Here is a 20024-nt window from a genome sequence, read left to right as displayed (position 1 = left end):
CGTTCTTCGTCGAGCGAAGAACGAGGCGGTGGAAGGGCAGGGGGGGGATAAGTATCGCGCGGCTTCTCGCCACGGTGATGAAGTGAGTGCGGAGTGAGGCCTATTTTTGTGCTCACCGACAAACAGCCTCGTAGATCTCGCGACACGGCGGTTTAAAGCGCCACCAAAATATCCTTCGCGCCGACCGAAAAGTATCCATATCCGATTCCGATCGTTCGTATATTATTTCGCGATTTCGAATCGAAAGAGGAAAAAAAGAAGAAAAGAAAGAGAAGGAAGAAAAATTCGACAAAAAAGGGAATATTCCCGTCCCGAAATATATTTTTCCATCCCGACCGCTAAATACTACGGTGGTTCTCTAACTCGAACCATCAGCCAGTCACGCATCGTTACTTACAGCGAATAAAATTAAGCTAACGATGTACTTGGTCGTAAACTCTCTGGGTTATTAACTCTAGCTTGCCGTAGATTATATCGTGGAATTTATTTAGTACCGTTAATACACTACGAGGTCACGTATCGGCCAAGTTGAAAAGGGAAAGAAAATCTGGCAGGAAGGGAAGCGTAGACTGGAAAATATATAGCGTGTACCGTACATAAATTGTCATCTTTAGCAATCGTAAGATTTACGGCCATCTAACGATTCGTATATGCTTGTATAAAAATATACACACGTATATATTTAATACGAGCAAAAACTCGACTCGTGGATACAACGTATCAATTTATTTTTATCATTACAAAAACTGATATGCTAAAGAGTCGCGGATAGATTTAGTCGTCGTTCGAGAGAGAGAGGGGAATGGAACGAGGAAACGGAACGATGATTATTTATTCATCGACATTTCCCTTTATCTTCTCCTTTATCTACGAGAAGAAGAGAGAGATTTTCGCTTCCACTTCTTCCTTCTTTCTCTCCCTCCCTCCCCGCAACGTTATTATAACAACGTTGGAAGATACTCGTTGGATAAAATTATGGCCAACAGCTGCGCTGTTTTTTCCCTCCTCCCTTCCTCTTTCTTTTTTTTTTTTTGCTTTTTCTTCTTTTCTTCTTTCGATCGTTTGGTTTTCAGTGAGTGAAAATTATCGCGTACCACGTGGATATTTACACGTACGATACAGGCGTATAACCCGGGTGTCAGAAGGGGGCCTGTACGTGTATATTTTCCAGGACTAAGTGGCGAGGAACTAACGATAAACACGACTGTTGGCGGCTATAAGGGGAAATTAATGTTCCGGACGTAACGGTAAATGGAGTAGAAAGAAGACAAGAAACTGCGCGAGATAAATGGTTGCTCGGTTTGTCGAAGAATGCCTCCTTTTACGAGAGATACCGACGGCGAGCCAGATTCACTCCGGGAAAATCCCCGCTTATCTTTCTCCAAATTTTAACAAACAGATCAATTACCTATCTATATATATATTTATACACGATTCGATACGATACTCGCCTTTCACCTTTGAAAACTTCGACTCAACAGGCAAAAATCGAGTATACAGAGAAAAGCGTTCTCTCGTGGTTCGATCATAACAAATACAGGTTGGAAGAAAATCGAGAAGAACCTATTAGAACGGAGGAGGCCGAGACAAAATTTGGATCGATCGCGCCACCTCGCCGTGAGCGGTAAACGCGCAAGGAAGTGATTGCGAATGATGGACGGTCGGGTGGCGAGGGATGATAAAGTAGTAGCGTGTGGTGAAGCATATCGACGGGAAGCACCCCCATCTATCAGCCCCTTTCCACTTCACGGATAATCACCGGTTGCCAAGCCAAAATCGGAGTAAGATCTCACGGACCTCTAAAAGGATCACGTCTTTGTATAGCACGCTTGGAAGAAAAATTGTCCCGTTAAATTTCGATATTAACGTAATGATAATAATAATAATATCGCTGTAACTGTGGATACAACGTCATCCATCACGTAGAAAGCATTAGCTCGTAACGTGAGCACTTTCGAAAAAATTCTATTTCTGTTCCAAAGAGACTCTATGCTCCTTGTTTCGAGAATTTTCGCGAGCGCAAGGTGTCGGAGGATCGGGCGAAAACGCTTGTTTCGCAGATGGGAAGCGAATTCTTGGCGACTAGTTTCACCTTACGTACGTACGTACGTACGCGTTGATACGTAGAAACGAAGATCAGCATACGTCGCGTATTATTTACAATTGGCGGCGATTTATGTCTCCGCGCCGGATGAGGCCGGGCACGGGGAATGTGGGAAGAGGGAAAGAGAGGATGGTCGGAGGGAGAGAGAAACGCGCACGGCCGCCTTGCCAGCCAATTCCCGGCGGCCCGCTATATTTACGAGGACCATAAAGTAGCGGGCACGGCCGCGTATATTGCCGCGTAAATATCAGCTTATGGAAATATAGAGCTCAATATCTGCCTGCCTGGCTGCCTACCTGCCTACCCAACGCGTTCCGCAGCTTTCCTCCCCTTTCCTTCCATCCGTGTCGGGGTAGTTTTCGTTCACCTCGTTGGTAATCGCGCGCATCTTGCACGGGAAAATTATTTTCACCACCTCGTCACCCCTATCGACGAATCCCTTCCACTACTCGATATTTTGAATCCGCTCCTTCGATTCGTAGGAAAATAATTAATTATCTTGATTAAAACTACCAGCATTGATTAACATTAACGATCGTAAGTCAGCGTTGTATATCGAATAGATCTTCCTCCTTCCGAATCCATCTTTGCGATCGAGAAAAGATTCGTCGAAATTTATACACGAACGATTAATTATAACGCGTTTTATCCCCTCGTCAAGAGGGAAGGAGAAATAAATCACGCGATAATAAGAGCGGTTCGATCGATCTCTCGGGATTTTTCACGGAAGGAAAGTCGGTGATCGACGGTTTGTACTCGCCAACTGTCCGAACCTCGGCGCGTGATTAATCCGTGAAATGTGGCGATCCGAAGGAAGGAAAGTGGATGGGCGCGATGTAAGCGGTGGATGGTTTGGCGAAAGAGGCGGTCAGAAAGTGTGGAGAGGCGAGGCGAGGCGAGGCGGAGGAGAACGCGACGAGAACGGGTGACGGTGGCTGACACCATTAGCGCAGCTATCCGTCACCATTAACACAGATGTCCGTGTGTTTCCGCGAACATCGCATTAATCACACCTATCCACATAAATTTCCGCCAGTCCGTGGCGGACAACGAAACCCGAGCGCGTCCTGACACCTTAATGGATGATAAATCAGGAATTCATTAAGGGAGGGGACAGATGCAACGTATTTATTAAATCGAATTCGACGCCAGCAAATGGCCGTATTTTAATCCCTCCTTGACGCCTCTTACGTCCTCTCGCGAATCGATTTCGCCGATCGAATCTCGTATTTCCGTCTTATAATTATAAATACGATCGCCGAAGTATACCGAATTTCTTCCATTTTTTCTATCCTAAAAAAACGTAACATTTCATCAAGAAAAAAAAAAAATATACAACGAAATTCGTAAATTTTAGACTCGTGTTTGTTTCTCGCGCGATATTGAAATAAATGATATTCGCGACTATATTTCTTTCTAGAAAAGATATTTAGACCGATTACGTCCTCTCGCGAATCGATTTCGCCGATCGAATCTCGTATTTCCGTCTTATAATTATAAATACGATCGCCAAGATTACCGAATTTCTTCCATCTTTTCTATCCTAAAAAAACGTAACATTTCATCAAGAGATTAGAAAAAAAAAAATATATAACGAAATTCGTAAATTTTAGACTCGTGTTTGTTTCTCGCGCGATATTGAAATAAATGATATTCGCGACTATATTTCTTTCTAGAAATTAGATATTTAGACCGATAGAGAGAAAAAGTTTGAAGAGAAAGATTTACGAGATGTATCCAGATCTTCTCCCCGTTTGGTCATCGTCGAGTTTCGATCTTCTTACGAGTTGTCGTCGAGTCGTTTTTAATCGTCTTTTTTCCTTTTTTTTTTCTTTTCCTTCTTCTCGACCAGAACCTGTTGGCAATTAATCGAAATTTACGGCATAGTTTTCCACGTTGCTTCGAATGGATTCGTCTTAAATGCCAATGCTAACGGACAAGTTTAGATCCGGTTAGGAATGGTTCGCTGTTCCTGACACCGTAACACCGCGTGCTTTTTATCAGAAACAGCTGTTGAGCGTTCACCGGCTTCGTTTCTATCCTGCCATCGGGGGGGGAGAAAAAAATTTATACGCCGCGTTCCGACCATCTTTCTTTCTTTCATTCTTTCTTTCTTTCCTCGAAACGTCACGACCGCTCGAGCGAGAGAGGAAGATTGGACGAAAGAGGAGTAATACGAAGAGGGTTGAAGAACGAATAAATGGTGGATGAAATCGAGAAATCCTTAAGATCGAAACTCGGCCACGGTATTTCCCAAGCGTGTTGTCGCGTGTACCGTTTTAGCCACCACGGTTTGCCCAAGGTGTAACGAGCAACCTCCCTCGGCGACTATCAAGCTTTACCCAAAATTAAACCTTGCTCCACTCGAAACCCCAACAGTTATTATCGCGTTGTTGCTCTTATTAACTTGGCGTGTACCACGAATTTACATACATATACGTATATCTTCTTGCGCGTTTATCCGGTTAAAAGTTCATTTGCCAACGTATCTTTTCATTTTCGTAGGACATTTCCTTCCCCTCCTCCTTTCAAGCGGAAGGGACGAATCTAAAATAACAAGATTCACGCCCCGTTTCGCTACTTGAAATCCTTCCTAAAAGCGTTGCCGCCGACGAAACTCCGCCCAGCAATTATCGCCGACAGTTTAACGAATCGAAGGAGTCGTCCTCTTCGAGAGATAATTTACAATTCGGATTCACAATTGTCACAACGTTCGATTTATTCGAATGGCCATCTCGTTCCCTCGAATCGAAGCGTAAATACGCACGGAGGAGAAGGCGTAGGTGCCGACTGATTGCAAAGATTTAATATCGGGCGCATTTGCGGCGAGGTAACGCGAGCCGCCGCCGCCGCCGCCGACGGGAGGGGGGGAGGATAAAGGGAGGGCGAAAGAAGGGAGGACCAGGTGAGTCGGACACAGAACCGGTGGTAATGGAGCCGAGAGCCGACTGTAAATAATGCGGCTTATTGTTAAATCGCCGCGGTCCCAGCATCATTAACTCTATCGCAGATCTCCGTGGCGCAGCGGGTGTCGCGGTAACTCTTACCTCGAGTAGGTATGCGTGTTGCGAGTACAATGCGAGGCTAATGATGCTCCGGCTATGTGGAGCGACCGCCTCTGGAACGAAAAAAGAGACCGAGTACTCTGTCTTATCCGGACGAAGAGACGGATAAGAGACGAATCGACGACGTGTCGCGGCTCTCGAGACCCTCTTCCCGGCGATAAGGAAACGAAGGATATATATTCTTTTCTTAAAAAGAAGGAGAGGAGAGGAGAGGATATTGGTGTGTGCGTGCGTTCGATCGAACCGCATGCCGCGAGCATAATTCAGAGGAGGGAGAGGGCTGACACGGGTCACGGGTATGCTCGTATAGTACATCTATCTGTACGTATAAAGCCACCACGGGGGACAACCTTTCATCAACTATCAATGCCGCCTCTCTCTCTCTCTCTCTGACGCGTAACGCCATCGTCCCTATTGACTCACGCTGAGAGCGTACCCGCCGCTAATGAACGTCTCAATACTCACGCTGAGCACCTCCGTCTCTCGAGCCACGCACCCCATCGGCATCGGTCTAGTTTAGTAGCGTGTAACGTACGGTGGTTAATCATTTTTAGACCCTGTCGTCGTTCTCGTTTTAACGTTTTTAATTTCTTCCTTTTCCTTTCGTCGATTCTTTCATCGCGTCGAACGATAAAAGGAGAGAGAGAGAGAGGGTGGGATATTATGGTCTTTTTAAGTCGTCAACCTTAGGGCGCATCTCAAGGGTGCGTTTCTAGCTCGATACCACCGAGTCGGCGTTTATTGGCCACGTTTGTCACGATAGCTCCTCCGAGGATCGAAAGTTTTTCGATTTCGTTCCGATCGTGGACGATATTGCCGCGATACGGAAGAATATTCGTACCTGTTGTTTCTTCTGAATTCTCGTCAATTTGCATCGTCGTAATATCGGAGTCCTCTAATTCTAGACAGATCTAGAAGAGGAGAGAAGCGTGACAAAATTTCGGCGTAGAATTTTGGCGGTGGACGTGGCGCGTTATTAATATTTCGGGCGGGAAACGTCGGCTCGGTCGTTCCAAGAAATTAAACGAATGGCATCATTTGGCAAAAGTTGTACCGTTACGTTTTGGCCGGCATGTGTAAGATAGTTCCCCGGTGATATTACGTCGAGTTATCCGCTCTATCTCGGCTCCAACCGGTGCCCCCGGTATTCGCGCTCGCCACTACACCCGAACACCCTGGAAGAAAAGCACCGGTTCCTTACCTCGCGTCGGAGGGAAGGGAAGGATGTAAAGGAGGAGGGAGAGAGGTGGAGAAAGAGCGACCACAATTTCGCCGCACAATCGTGTTACTGCGGCGGGAGGGGAGGGGAAGGGAGAGGAGTTTTTGCCACGGTCGAAGCTGACCGCAGCGCTGGACACAGCAATACCGAGTTCCCAGTTTGGCATTTTACGAAGCCATTCGAACAAGATGGTGCGTGATAATGGCGCCTTATAGGGGAAAAGCAATTTCTGGCTGCACCAGACCCGCCGCCTTCGTGCGCTCGATCCACGTTACGACGTGCCGCGGATACTACTCCGCTCTCTAATATCCTCGAGCTCTCCTTTTACCGATTAGCAGTAACCCCCGAGTTATTTCCCCGAGTTTTCGAGAATCGTCCCTAGAAAATTTCCACCGAGCGAGAGCCTCTTACGTTTCGTATATCCCCCGCCGATATATCTCTGCCGCGATCGACGCGATGATCGAGCTACGCCTACCACTCTCGCGCCGGCTTTCCGCCATAAATCCGCCGCGTTTATATATCGCCCGTTTATCTTTTATCGATCGTATAAATAACGAAATCGCGTCTGGCTCGCCAGATTTCCTATCGCGAGAAGGGAGGAGGAGGAGGAGGATAAAGCGCGAGGCGAGGAAAGGAAAAAAGGGGGAGGAAATCGGTAAAGAGCGCGTGACCACCGCTCTATTCGATATCCGGTTTCGTCCCGCCTATGCGAGGTCCCACGCAGAAAACTTTTGCCTCCGCGTTTATAACCTCTTCTCGAACGCGACGCGTATTCTCTCTCCCTCTCCTCGACGAATGGGACGAAGGAGGGAAGAGAGAGAAAGAGAGAGAGCGAAGGCTACCAGATATAAATTTCCTGATATTCGACCGTTCGTGTCGTTTGAAATGGGGCAGTTTTCTCGGGACCTAATGGTTATTGCCTTTCTCGGCGGACATATTGCGTTCCATCCAGTGCAATGTGTGCGGCCGATATATCAGAGCTCTTCGCTCTCTCGGATAAGGGTGGCTCTCGGTTGGGGGGCGTGGGTGTGGAGACGGAGCGAAACGAAGGAAGGAGAGAGAGAGAGAGAGACGCGGAGCGCGCAGTTACCGGAAACCTCTCCGCAGCAGCGGCAGCAGCAGCAGCAGCAGTCCGCTCGGTGGTCGTGCCCTGCCAGACTGCAGACGGGAAGTGGCCGAGGTGTGGCCGCGGAGTTGAATTATTACAAGCTGCCCCGACATTCATACAGGATGCATGCCCCGGCCCGTGCCCGTAAATCTTCACCGCTACGTCAGCCCTTGACTTTGCCGCCTACCGCTCCTGCCTCCTGCCTCCTGCCCAACGGCTGATGTTATTATCCTTGGCTTAAGCGCGAATTGAATAACGCAAGCTCGCCTCCCATCGACCGGGGGGTTAAGTGATTCTCGCCCCATTACGCCTGTCTTTTCCATCGACGCGGATTTCTCTCGGCATAGATCGATTCTTTCGCGAGTTTTTTTTATTTCTTCTTTTGCAAAATTTCACGAAATCTAGGAGAGAAATGAGAATTGCAGGAACGAGATTTCGAATTGTAATCAATTCAACGGCACGATATCTCACGTTTGAATCGCGAGTGACGTGGAGGAAATTAATGGCTATCTAATGTTAATACCACGTCCATCCTCTGATGAAATATCGCGTTTAATAAGAAAACACAAATGTTGCGATCGTTCGACGGAGGATAAAGTTTACTTCGAACGGAATTAATTGCTTGCCACGCGCGATCTCGAGTACCTGCTGATTTCTACCATTAGCCTTTATTAAATAATTTACGCGTTTGATATATGTGTAACTTCTTAATGTTTTTTCTCTCTCTCTTCTCCCCTCCCCTTTATATAATATCGTGTTTAAAATTGCACGTTGTCTCGGAATAAACGTTACTCCACGTCGCTAATTTGCCTTACATTAACGGGCCCGGGTTCTTGACGCGTGAAAAATTATCGGGTATCGCGACTGCGAGTTTTCAGCGTGCGGAAAATAAATTGCGGAATGATTGCGCGACAGGCAATTAGATACGTCGACTGGTTTTAATCGGTGCCTCGGTGAAATTATTGCCAACATTATTGGCATAGACCGGAGAGTATTTGGCAACGTTTATCAGTTTCTAGGAACCATCCAACATCTTTTATCGGTCGAAATTTTCTCCCCTCCCCGTTGCGTCATTGCGCAAAAAACGTAGGAACGCAAGAATCGAATTGATCCGAATCTCTTTTTTTATTTCCAAACGTTTCGAGAGATTTTTAAGAAAGGGCTATGTCGAGATAACGTGGCACGGTAAACGGGGGGATAAAGTTGAAGAAATCGGAAAGCGATCGCGAAGAAGAAGGAGAAGGAAAAGGAGGAGAGTACAATTTCGAGTTTTTACCGGTGGGGATAGGAATGGAATAGGGATGTCGAGCACGTATCGACAAGCCGGTCACCGATGGCAACCCTAAATAGAAAGAAAGGAGAAAGACGCCGTCGCCTCTTCATTTCTCCTCCCGTCCCGAGCGCTTTTACAACGGTCAGCGCTCTCCGCCGATGCCCGAACAAATCTCGCCGACAACTCCTCGCGCGCAGTCCAATTTAACTAAATCCTTTCCGCTTTTCCCCGGGACGGGGGGGAAAGAGAGGGGGAAGGACAGGGAGGGAGGAAGAAGCCATACGCGGAGATAAGATTGGAAAAGTTGTACGAGGGGCAACTTTAACAGCTATATAACCATTACGGTTCCGATAAAGTGGAATCTAGTGTCTTAACGGTCTGGAACGAAATTCCGGATATAGCGCCGTATATTCCAATGGAGTTGAACGCGACGTTCGGATAGTTTTCCTTCCACTCCCGGCACACGTATGTACACGCTGCTTTATTGTTCGTCGATAGATGTCCGGGAAACGCCATCACTGCTATTATTACCACCACTACTCCCATCCTATATTACACGCATTTTGTGAATCCATTCGTGACGCCGTATAACGCGTTAAAAGATAAAAGATATTCAGCGGCGTAGAGTATAATTCCCTCGTCGATTACTAAAAACGCGTATTTTTCCCCAACGAATTTTAGACGGATAAACAGAAGAAGAGAAGGAGGAAAAAATATCGAAACGAGGGAAAGTTGGTGGAAAGTAAATGGTTGCGAAATGAAATACGACGGGGAGTAAACGTAAACCGTTGATGAAAATTTAGCAAAAATAAATTGATCGCGTACATACGATACGACGTAAACAAGAGCTATTCGTTTCACGTCGTAACGAGCATTGTTGTAAAATATTAAAAAGAAAAAAAAAAAAAGAAAAAAAAAACTCTGGCACACTGGTAATACGTGTTTGTGCTGTAGGCTACGTTTGCCATAACTCACCTATGGGAGTGACAGCTTGCATAATACCCGCGAAATTGGTTTTATAAGACGACGCCAAGCACTGCTTCACAACAATGCCATAAATGCTCCGGTTAAATTACGACTCAGTGGCGTAACAACGCTCGGAGAGGAAAGAACGTTCAACTCGAACAACCCGGCCTGACTCTACTTTAAATCGACTCGACTCGCCTATATTCTCGCTTATACATATATATTTATATATATATATACCCTTTTATCCTTCGCTTCGTTTGGCGGGAAAAATGGAGGGAAGAACGAGGCGCGAAATGGTTCGTTTCTTTGGGAAAAAATCGAAAATCCCGTTCATCGTGTTCCACGTAATAATATCGGATGCGACGCAGGAAATTGAATACGCCTCGAATATGGACAGCTATCATTTATACGCGTGTGAACTTTGCGACGATATCTGTTATCGATCCCGCGCGTATTTAATGCGCGATTATTAAAATTGAAGAGATGGAAAAAGTTAGGAAAGGGTTAAATCTCTTAATTATTAGTAATGGAAGAACGGATGGTAAGGGAAGGTATCGTAATTTCGAGAACGAGACGATAGAAGAAGTTTTGCCACTCGTTGACTTATAATCTCTCGTATCATTGTTTTATGGCGGAACCATAAACAATTCAGACGCACGGCACCGTTCGGTTGCCGGGGTAAAGCAGCCATGATTTACCGAAAGTCGTAAATTTTTTAAACTTACCGGGGATTAGATAGCGCCATCCGAATGTAAATTCGTGCTGACAAAACTGTGCCAGCTACGAACGGACTTAAACTTTATCCCCCGTTTAATAATCGAGCCAATGCGCATCATTTACATAAGATAAATACTTTTGGACCCGCTCTATTTAACCTTCTCTAACCATTTTTTCCACTTCCAAAATAATATCACTTTTTTCCTTCCAGACACACGCGCGTGGACGGAAGAGAGGATTTACTCTTCCGCATTTCCAACGTGAATCGTGAATTACCGAATATCTAATCGTCGATAGACAGGAACGAACGTTGTCGAGGGATACGAAAAATGGTTGAAAAATATAACGCAGAAGGAAGTTTGGGGGAGCGATCGATCCTGTTTCTGGTCGATTTGGTCTTTCGAGCGTATATGATCGTAAAGCGGACGGTGGAAAGAAGCGTTTCGAAAACACGTGCAGTTTCACGGGACGCGAGAACGGGTTGGAAAAGTGCGGGGAGCGGTAAGTAGCGGCCATGATCCGGGTGTATGCGCATGGCGTTGTAAGTTGGCTTGCAAACGGCCGAATTATTCAAATGTTGGCGGTCGCGAGTGGTTCTGCGTTACCGTGGCGACGACAACTGGCGCGTTTGCGGAGCCATCCGCGGATGCCATCGCCGCAACTTTCCACTATCCCACGGCGATAAATTGGCGCCGATATCGCGGCCAATTTCCCCTCCCCCTCCCCCCTCGAATACGTTTAAAACGTAGCCGCTGCCTCTATCCGCTCCTTCTTTCCCAAACTTTGACTTTTCGAATGGACTCGCAGAGATACCGAAGGACGACAAATTTCTCGAACGATTCGAAATTCGTTCGAACGAGTTGGATCGATAAACCGGGAGAAGAGGATTTTGGTGGCGAAAGCGGTGGAAGGCGACGTTGGCAACCGGCTCCGTCACTCGCGGCATTGTTTCAACGTTCCGCGCCCCTAATAACCAGTCGCTCACGCGTCTAGTTTTACCTCTCTCCTCTCCCTCATCCTCTCCCGGAATCCTCCGACGTCACCGCCGACATCGCCGACACCGGCCCCTTCTCGCGAGCTGCGAAACTGTGGCATGTCGGCTTCGCATCAATCTTGTTAAATTACCTACCCGCCTGGCCAGCAGTCGTTTCTCCCGCTCCGTGGATTGATAAATTGCCCGATCCTGTCTTCCGCAGACACGTAACGCTCAACGCCGCGACCTCGAACACGGACGAGAAATGCTACGGGTCTACCGAAGAAATGCGCCCGAAGAAAATCAAACCCGACTCTCTTAATATCGCCAATTTTACCTCTTCTTCCTTTTTCTCGAATCGACTTTTTTCAAACGGATCTATACATCTCGATGAAAAAGAGGGGGACGTGATTTTACTCGATTATTATTGGAACGAGTATTTAAAAGCCGTGTGGAAGGAAGAAGAGAAAGATTCGCAAGGAAGGCGAAATCGTGGACCGAATTTGCCATTACTCGGAACGATATCCTCTCTCTCTCGGATCCGGTGTATATAGTTCGAAGCGCGATGAAGATAACTATCGGCTCGTTACATCTTTCGGGGAGCGGTGGTGTTGTAAGATGGAAAGAAAGGGGGAGGTAAGCCATCGGTGATAGCGTCTCTAAGCTCGGCTCGCGTCACCGAGCTAATGGCCGGTCCGCGGCTTTAGCAACGGCTACAACGCGACCATGTTGAGTCGGAGCAACGTAATCCTTACATATGGCCAGATTCCGTGGGATTAGGAAGGCGCGAACCCATTGTGCTTGTTCCGTCCTCTCGATATTTGGCGTTAAGCTGCCGCGAAACGGCGCGCCGAATATTCACTTTGCTCGTCAAAACGGATATTTTCGCCTTTTCAAAATTTTACAATTTTCCTCTCCTTGCCCTCCGAATTTTCCCGAGGAAAGAACTAGATTTCTTAAATCGGCGAATAAAAGGAATTTCCCTTTTGGAGATCGGCTAGGATGACGTATACCCATTAACCGGTCGAGTGTCTCGCAGTGACGTAACGCCAAGATGCGTCCCCATACCTGTTCCGAATAATGCGCGCGGCGAACAATGACGTGCGGTGATGTATGTGGGTTACGGGTCGAGCAGCTGTTGCTCTCGACAACTGCCTCCTCACACTCCCGTGCCCGCTCACAATGTCACAATGACGCGTGAGCACTTGTGACGGCATCGTGTGGGTACTACCACGCACTACAACCCGAGTTTGTATTACGAGCGGTTCGCTGCGCGCAAGGGTGGCGCGAGACTCTTGACGTTATCCTACGTTTCCTCCCCCGGCGCGTCGAATCCACGATTTTTCCATCTCCACGATTGTAGAATAATTAATGATTAATCCTCGCGTGTATTTGGGGGAAGCAAGGTGTACGTAGAAATACAAGTGGAAATTTGGGGAAGATGCGCGAGGCGTAGAGCTGTCCGTGTCGATTTTAGCTGGCGCGGTACGGCTCGTAAAGGCTCTGGACAGCTTTGCCCTTCTCGACACGATGCACACACAAGGCGGCTGACGCGGGCTTGTATTCGGCCGGCTATCGAGTCTGGATCACGTCACGTCGTGTCGGATCGTGTTACGCTCTCGACACTGATCGGAGATTAGCACCGCTAACCCCTCCCCTCGCCGATCCCCTACTTTTCCTCTCCCTCCATCTCTCTCGCTCTCTCGCTCTCCGTTCGCCCCGGCGACCGTACGCCATCCCCCCCGATTGCATTCAAATCACGCACAAAGAGCTCAACTCGAGAGCTTCTCTCTTCCCGTAACCGCACGCTAGAGCCAAACCTATCTGACACCCGTATCTAACGGATTTTTAACGACCTTTTGTTAGCCAAAAAATGTATATAAGCTCCCGATAGTCGAGTACGCGCACAGCCCCATGAACGAGACAACGTGCGGAAACGATGATCAGATATCGCACGGTCCACAACCAAACAACCTACCTACCTACCTTACCTTACCTTACCTTATTCAATATCCAGCTTTAAATCGTTGCCCTTTCACGGACCAACCATCTTGGCCCTTTTCTTTGTCTCTTGGTTCGATGCGCGTAGCAGCTCGAAGGAGGGGAGGGGATAAGTGTACTGGAAATAGAAATTATACGCGAGAGAGGGGGGGTTAGAACCGTGCTCTTGCGACTTTTGCCAATTTATCACCGTTCGTTCGCTAGCTGGAATAATACTCTCGTACCTCTATCCACGATATAACTATTCCGTTTATCGGATTTCAGGGGAGAGATTGGATGATCGCGGTGGACAGGTTTCGCAACTTGGCGTCGAATGATAAATGATTCGCGGTGGCAGCCCCCTCTACCTTCTTGTCGTTAACTCCTCGTCTCGGAAGTTGGCGGAGTCGGAAGAAGCGTAGTAGTTCGTTTTAACGTCGCGTCGAGTTCTCGAGATGGCGCTCGAGGCGCGGGGAGCGGGACGATTTGGCGAGAGTCGTTAGCACGGTTCAACGGCCACGCCTTCCTCCGCGATCACGTCGCCTCCTTTTTCGTTCGAAATACGGGATCCGAAGCTCGAAGATACCGCGCTCGAAAGAGGCCCACCCCGCGAGAGGCAGAGAAGCAATCGTCCCGTTGTCGAGAGTTTAACGAGAGATCTTATTCGTCAACGCTTTCCTTCCTCCCTTTGTCTCTCCAGTCTCTTTTCGAGACCCGTCCCGTAATATCGATCTTCTTTACCGATTGCCGGTTAAAGCACCGGGCGGAAAGTCGTAGTCGCTGTGTATTATATACGCGGCCTGTGTATTATTCGGGAATGAATAATCGAATGAAAAATGGGTTTGAATTTCGATGGAAGCGGGTCAAGTCGAAATAGATATAGACAGGTTAGGCGGTAGGCGGGTGCGGGGCTGCGTGGAACGGGTCTATGCATTCGTCCGATAAATAGCGTGATTGATCGATATTATATTCATAACAGGCAACGACTTGTCATCAATCATAGCCCCGTCGCGCATAACTGCGGCTCTCTGTAATATACCTGCCCGGCTGGTATAATACATTACGCTTCGCAGTTCGTATCCAGTACACCGGGTGTGCTAAAAACGCCCGATTACCGTAAAATCGATAAACGGTCGATGCTCGGTGACGAAAGGTGGCGTCGTTGGAATCTCGAGCGTAGCGTATTGAAACGAATGGAGCGAAATGGCGGTGTATTCGGCGATGTTACGCGATGTTGATATTAGCAGTTGCGCGCGGTCTGACGCGCGTGACAATGAGTCGAACGCTGACAACGGTAGTTGTTCCCTCCCCTGCCACTCAAAACCTCTCAGGTAATGCGATCCCGGCAGCCTAAATAAACAGGTTAGAATAAATAAGAGGCTATTCTAAACGTCGGTCGGGTGTTTGCCTAGCTGTCAGGGAAGTGGAGGGCATTCTCGGGCCTCGAATGGGATATCGAATCGGCCGTTTACAGCCCTCTCTCTCTCTCTCTCTCTCTCTCTCTCTCCCGTATTTTTATCCAATCTTTCGGGGAAGATGGATCCTTTTCTTTCTCTAGATTAGAAATTTCGCGCGTGTAGAAGAATACGTATAATTGAAGGAAGGATAAATAATGGATAACAGCGATATATCCGGGGAAGCTGGAGAAATGGCGAAAGATCGGAAAACGGAGCATCGGCGAAAGAAGGGAATAAAATTGACAGTTGACGTCTGTCTGCCTCTCGCGTGTTCCTCTCGCTCTCGTAGGCCTCTCTGTAGGCTGTCTGTCAGCATGACACCGAGCGACGCCTTCTTTATTATACATTCAATTATTAGGCGCTGCGCATGACAAGCCCTATTGCATATTTATATCTACCAGCCGAAGCGAGTTGAGCCGGATAAGAGGGTTCCTGACAACCCGTCACGAACATACGTTAACATTCTTAATAACGCGCTCCTCCACATACACACACACACACACGGGCAAGCGCGCGCTCGCGTACGCATACGTATCAAGCGTGTACGTACGTACGTACACTGACAGGTAGGGAAAAAAAAAAAAATAAACGCGCCACATACGAGAAGGATATATATATATATATATATAAAATACACGTTTACATAGTGGCAACGTTACACGCACAGAAATCTTACCCGCCGTAGTATAATTTCAATACACGAGGAAGCTATCAGCCTTTATAACCTGTTTATTACGATAATACCGTAAATTTGCATCGCGTGTTCTCCGTAATCGGTTGCCGTGGCGGATGTCATATTACGTTAACTACGGTAGTTAAATAGGCATCCCGGGAATAGGCCGAAACTGGTATTATATACCGGAGGAATTTCAGTTCCCTCCCTTTAACGAACACTCCTCCTGTATATAACTCGAACACGCGTTCCGGCCAATTTACATCCTCCAGTTGTTCCTGCGACGGATTTTTTCCACCGCGATCTCGAAAAATAATCCGCGAGAGATTAAAAAAAAGGGGGAGAAAGAAAGAAATGTCTGGAAATCGAGTGGATAATAAATCGGAGGAATTTCGGGGTAGGGCGATATTTATATTATTCGTGGTGGAGAAAAATCGAAGCCGAGATAGTAGCTTTTTCGTCAACAAAATGCTGAACTCCGATCGTATATCAGACACCGCCCACGGCGACCGTGTAGCTCCATAAAAAGAACAAAAACTTTCTTATTTTCCCCGGCCGTGGCCGCCTGCTTTGATATACGATACGTTTGTACCGTGTCGGCCAAAGCCTTCGAAAGCCGGCCATCTCTACCGAACAGCATTTTTATGCTAAACTGGTCGGTGCAGCTGACAAGAATTGACAGAATTCGAAAAACAGTTGACAGTCCACCAGCGGGGCCGCTTTTCTATCCGTCGCGTCGCCGCTAAATTTTAAACCGTCTTTCGTCTCTCCCCTCGCCGCCCCTCCCCTTTCCGCGTAAAACATCCGACCGCCGCGTTACCGACCGAGACTCCCAAATTTTCTTACTCTTCTTTATTTTCGACCAAGCAAGCAAACGTAAACGTAACACGTTACAACATCTCGATAAACAAGGAGATTAAAGTTTTTTTATCAGCATCGATGAAACGATTACACGTTCGTCGACGCGGGGCGTCAATTATCGTTACGTCACGCCTGTACTATTTGTAGCACTCGACGCGAACGATTCATAGAGATAATTGAACGCGATCGACGCGAAAAATCTAATTTCCGTTAATCACGCCATTACGTGCCGACGGACAATTTGCCACGCCTAAAAAGCGACGGGAGAACAGATGTAATCGGTCTACATCGTCGCCGATGATAATTCGCCAATCGTTAAAACGGTATTACACGGAAAAGAAGCTTACCGCATCGTCCCAGGTATATCGGTGTGTAACACGACCTTGCTTAATCTCGCTTATGCAACTTTTTTCCACCTTGTTCCACCCGGTAAAAGGAAGAAGAGCCTCGACTTTTTTTTATCAACAATCGGTCACTTTGAAATCGATTTTTATTTATTCCTGTGCTTTCGATACACGCCTCTTCCTCGAAACTTAATTAATCGCTAGAAGAGTGAACGATTTCTTATTATTCCTCTATGCATTGTAAAAGATTCACTTACGAAAAGTTTGGAAATTTCGCTTACGTTTACACGTCGATTTCTACGATTGTTGCAAATATTCTTATTTCGCGTATTGAAATTCTAAATATTCTTTATGGTCCGCCTTGCCGGATATCTATAATAAAAAATAAATTAATTGTACGAAAGGAGTTTAATTTGTAAATTATTTATGAATAAGATTATTAATAAATAAATTATTAATTATTTTAGCATAAAAGTGCTAAAATTAAATTTAGGATTTAATTATATTAATTTTTAAGTTAATAAATAATAATTTGAGTATTAATTGATTTATTAATTTTAATAGTTATAGTTTTAATTAGAATTGCATTTTTAACTTTGTTGGAACGAAAGATTTTGGGATATATTCAAGATCAAGTAAAGGGCCAAATAAAATTATATTATTCGGTATATTTCAACCTTTTAGCGATGCATTAAAGTTATTATCTTATATTTATTTAAGACCAATAATAATATTTTTTTTATCTTTGGTTATATGAATTTTATATCCTTGATTTAGATCAATATATTTTATAGAATTTAGAATTTTATTTATATTATTAGTTTTGTGTTTAAATGTTTATCCAGTATTATTCGTTGGATGAATTTCTAATTGTAATTATTTTAGGGTCGATACGATTAGTGTCAACAATAGTTTCATTTGAAATTAATTTATTTTCTTTAGTTTTTAAATTAATGATAACGAATTTGCAATTTTATTATATCCGTTATATTTAATAATATTTACTAGAACGTTAATTGAGTTAAATCGTACTCCATTTGATTCAATCGAAGCTGAGCCTGAATCGGTATCTGGTTTTAATATTGAATATCATAGATCGTCTCTTTATTTTTATCATTGAATTCAGAATTCAGTACAAGCGAGAGAGTTATCCGTAAAATCCTAGCGATAAACGTTATTTCGTATCGATAACACTCGAACGAACAGCGTTCCAAAGAATAATTCCACGAAGAAAAGAGAGTGCACAAACTTGCTGTAATGATCACGTGTATTTCGTCGCTTTAACCGAAGGGTTTGCACCTTTTCAAAGCGGATACCGTGTGCGTCGCGGCTGTCGTCGCTAAACAGCGGACTATGGGCGGCGTTCATCGTACGGACAGGAGAGGAGGGGAGGGGGGACACACGAATATCGATGTAAAGCGAGACGGGTCCTGAACTAGGAGCAATCTCGACAGTGCATCGGGCAGCGGATGACAGGTATCGACCTGGATCAACATCGTTTCCCTGTGAAGTGCCACCAGTCCTGTCCCGCTCTCGCTTTATCTCGCCCCTCGCTCGTCCCTCCTCCTCCCCCCTTCCCTCGCTCGCTCTCGTCTCTTCCTAGCCCATAACCCCCGGCGGCCCGTGTCCGTATACGTTGTACACACTGTTCCACGGGCGGAGAGAGAATTATTATCCGGCCACTCTACTCCGCTACCTACCGTGTTTCTTGATTACTATCGGCGCAGCTGCGCCCACAATTTGTGTTTCCCGTCAACCGTGCGTAAGAGAGCCGTCCGTCAACGTCGTGCCCATAACGACGCCACCACCCTCCCCGCCAAGACGCTGATAGTTTGACGCGGCGTATATATTTCGTAACTTCCGCTTTGCGGAATTGAATAAATTTTCAAAAAAATGCGAAAAAATATTCGAGAGTTTGGTACCGATCGATCGAAAAATCGTGATCGAGTATTATTGGAATAATCGAGGGGAGAGGGGGATTGGCAAAATGTATTTGACCGGTATATGAGCCGTCCGTCAACGTCGTGCCCATAACGACGCCACCACCCTCCCCGCCAAGACGCTGATAGTTTGACGCGGCGTATATTTCGTGACTTCCGCTTTGCGGAATTGAATAAATTTTCAAAAAAATGCGAAAAAATATTCGAGAGTTTGGTACCGATCGATCGAAAAATCATGATATTATTGGAATAATCGGGGAGGGATTGGCAAAATGTATTTGACCGGTATATGGCTCGGGGACGTTACCTTCGTTCCACTAATTCAATCCGACCAGAGGTTGAGCCGCGCGCCTCTCCGCCAACGCGTCAAGCCAGATCCGTTAATCTGGCGAGGCATGCCTAATTCCATCTGACGCGCTCTTTCGTTTTCCCTCGCTCCGCATCCTGTCCAAGTATCGCGCTCCTCTCGGGGAAGAAACGACGGGGACGAGCGCGCATGCGCATCTACGCGACGAGTGATTGACCGATTTCGATTCGTATCCAATTCGAGAATGTATATATATTTCGATACGAGATCGTAATTTCCGCGTTGTAATAGATGATTATGATTCGTAAGGGGTAACGAGGAGATGAACACGGAATTGTGGCCGTCGATGAGAAAAGGCGATAAAGTCGAAAAAATTCTTCCGTAAAATAAAGTGTCTCATGCAATATTCATAAAGCGAATTAACGAACGAATAAAATCAAGATTTCTTTTTTCTATTTAAACACCACCACCGCTCGATTGGATTTTGATGTTAATGCTCGAAATGTATTGCGTAATTCGATAAATCGTCGAGATACTAAAATGGAAACTAATTTAAACATCTTATTATATCCGAGATACAATTTATGCAATCGTCTATTCTCTATTTTCATGTATTATTCAAAAAAAGCTTTTCTTCTTAAATCACGGTTTATCCACGGAAATCTGATTTTTCCTCGAGGAAAATATCACGGAACAAAAGTCGTATCGCGTACGTGAATCGTAATTTAGAAAGAGTTGTCGGGCCGCTTGCGCTTTGACAGCAGTGGAAAAAAGATAAAATCGATATCGAGGGAGGGGGGGAAGGAGGATTCGGGCCGACAGTAGCGTGTAGAGATTAGAATGTAAATTAACTCGGAGTCCCGTCACAATGCGACCTAATCTCGTTATGTTTACGAAATATGATGCTGATGGAGTGGTTGTCAGTCACTTTTGGTGATAGGAGGCGGCACCTATTGGTTAGGGAGCGGCAGCTGAATACGGACCAACGGAGATATCGTTATTTATGCCGTAAGTATCTCCGGCGTAGCTTGGTG

The 20024-nt window shown here is 46.1% G+C and overlaps 1 long non-coding RNA gene across 2 annotated transcripts in view; it reads right to left on the bottom strand.

Annotated features, from left to right (window-relative positions):
• Positions 1-17111, bottom strand: part of LOC107965076 — a 31765-nt gene extending 14654 nt beyond the window's left edge. Inside the window, exons 1-2 of one of the 2 annotated variants that reach the window (XR_003305510.1) lie at positions 17025-17111; positions 16747-16943 (exon numbers count right to left, since the gene is read on the bottom strand). This is a non-coding gene — a long non-coding RNA (uncharacterized LOC107965076). Of the gene's footprint in view, positions 1-3832; positions 12310-16746; positions 16944-17024 lie in introns of those variants that run through there. The other variant, XR_001704535.2, reaches the window with a different exon arrangement.
• Between the last annotated feature and the right edge of the window lie 2913 nt (positions 17112-20024).

This window comes from Apis mellifera, linkage group LG10, assembly GCF_003254395.2.
Source record: "Apis mellifera strain DH4 linkage group LG10, Amel_HAv3.1, whole genome shotgun sequence".
Classification (NCBI taxonomy): Eukaryota; Metazoa; Arthropoda; class Insecta; order Hymenoptera; family Apidae; genus Apis; species Apis mellifera.
Note: the sequence above shows the minus strand (reverse complement) of the source record. Positions and strands in the feature narration are given on the sequence as shown.